Raw genomic sequence first — 2823 nt, 5'->3', positions numbered from 1 at the left:
TTCCAACATCCACACACTCCACTCACCCTGCACATTCCAGCATTTCACTTCCGCTCGGGCACATAAGACATTCACACGCAATTCTCCATCATTTGTTATTATTATTTATTAAACAACAAAATGATTACTGAACAACACATTTTTACATATATTAGCCGCACCGGACTATAAGTCGCAGGTATATATGTTGTGAAATGACTTATTTACACAAAGTGTTTATTTACATACCATAATTGTTTCCAGATGGTGTCTGGTCAAACAAAACATCAGTCATGGTCTTGGAGCCACCAGCTGGGCAAGCTAGCTTTCCAATCAGCTAAACAGACTCAATAACTCCACGTGACGTTTTGCTGAATTTACTGAGGAATTTGTGTAAGTGAAACAATACAAAAAGAATGTCAGTTAATAACACAAACACAGACACTCGTCAACCTGTTAGCACATTAGCTAATGCTAACGACGTTGGCTTCATTACATTGTGATAGCACGTAGAAATACGCATTTGTAATATTCCAAAACCTGCACGTCTGTTTAAATTCTGGCAGAAATCAAAGATTTAAAAATGTCAGTCATCAGGTTATATAATCTGCAAATGTTTCAGACTCCTCTGAAGCGTCTTCAACAAACAAGAAGAATCCAGTTTGATTTTGTTGAGGCAAACATAATCGGGTTGACTCGCCCTGCAAAATGGCCCCTTTCTTTTCCAGGGATCTGGCAACCACAACAATACAAATCTGTATTTCTATCATAAAAACATGTTCTTTTTAATTGCTGTCATTTTCTATCCTTTAAGCAAAATGAATGAGTTTTAGCTGAAATGTACAAATTTCATTTCCTTCCCTGCTGAACCAAGTTTTTTTATTTTATTTCCAAGCAAAGCTTTTGGATGTTAAAGCAATATATAGCTTATTAATGGAATTGATGTGCCATACAGTCTCTTCTCGGGGACGTGCTGCCTAATTAGCGCGCAGGATGAATGATATTGTAGTCTTTTATTAATGTTCCAAGGCACTGGCAGGGAAAAGCAATAAATACCACACTGGGGATGCTTGCGTGTGAAACAGGAATATTTCAGTCTTTTAATGAAGCGCTGTCAATGCAAAGCGCATATTTAAATATGCACGTGCTCTTTTACAGTATGAAGGAGGTGGACTTGATGCTGGCCGGCTAAGCTTTTACGAGCCAGGCCCGGCTTTGGGCCTTCTTGGCAGCACACTTGCATGCAGATCACTTTTATTGTGATGATACTGCTGGCTAACGAGCATCCGGGGGCTAAAGTATCACTTGCAAAGTTAGCATGAGCAGGTGAGGATGTCAAGGTGACACCTGAGCGATCTCACCTCTCACTGCGACATAATGAAACATCCCACATGATTATTGCTGCCGTGAACCATAAGCTGACAAATGTTCCTCGCCGTGCTCCTCGCTCCCCCAGGAGGTCTCCGGGTCGGCTATAAATCCTCCGCTCGTCCAAAAGGGAGCGTCGCTGTCTGGCTGAAGATGGACCGCGTCTCGGGTCTGGATGGAGACCTCGGTGACGCTCCCCGCTGAGGACCGAATGGAGCGCCGGGTCTGATGAATGGACGTGGACATGCTCCCTCGTCACCACCGTGACTGGTGAGCTCGTCAAGAAGATTACAACTTCTCTTACAATACTGATACGGAAACCTTGACAGCGATATTAATCTGATGCATTGACACGCTGCAGGACTGCTTGTATCACACATGATATCACACACAAGTTGACACTCTGCAAGACTGCTTGTATCACACATGATATCACACACAAGTTGACACTCTGCAGGACCGCTTGTATCACACATGATATCACACACAAGTTGACACTCTGCAAGACTGCTTGTATCACGCATGATATCACACACAAGTTGACACTCTGCAGGACTGCTTGTATCACACATGACATCACACACAAGTTGACACTCTGCAGGACTGCTTGTATCACACATGATATCACACACAAGTTGACACTCTGCAAGACTGCTTGTATCACGCATGATATCACACACAAGTTGACACTCTGCAAGACTGCTTGTATCACACATGATATCACACACAAGTTGACACTCTGCAAGACTGCTTGTATCACGCATGATATCACACACAAGTTGACACTCTGCAAGACTGCTTGTATCACACATGATATCACACACAAGTTGACACTCTGCAAGACTGCTTGTATCGCACCTGATATCACACACAAGTTGACACTCTGCAAGACTGCTTGTTTCACGCATGATATCACACACAAGTTGACACTCTGCAAGACTGCTTGTATCACACATTATATCACACACAAGTTGACACTCTGCAAGACTGCTTGTATCACACATGATATCACACACAAGTTGACACTCTGCAAAACTGCTTGTATCACGCATGATATCACACACAAGTTGACACTCTGCAAGACTGCTTGTATCACACATGATATCACACACAAGTTGACACTCTGCAGGACTGCTTGTATCACACATGATATCACACACAAGTTGACACTCTGCAGGACTGCTTGTATCACACATGATATCACACACAAGTTGACACTCTGCAAGACTGCTTGTATCACACATGATATCACATACAAGTTGACACTCTGCAAGACTGCCTGTATCACACATGATATTACACACATGTTGACACTCTGCAGGACTGCTTGTATCACACATGATATCACACACAAGTTGACACTCTGCAGGACTGCTTTTATCGCACATGATATCACACACAAGTTGACACGCTGCAGGACTGCTTGTATCGCACATGATATCACACACAAGTTGACACGCTGCAGGACTGCTTGTA

This window comes from Nerophis lumbriciformis, linkage group LG14 (genome assembly GCF_033978685.3).
Source record: "Nerophis lumbriciformis linkage group LG14, RoL_Nlum_v2.1, whole genome shotgun sequence".
NCBI classification, from domain to species: Eukaryota; Metazoa; Chordata; class Actinopteri; order Syngnathiformes; family Syngnathidae; genus Nerophis; species Nerophis lumbriciformis.
This window is presented reverse-complemented; position numbering follows the sequence as displayed.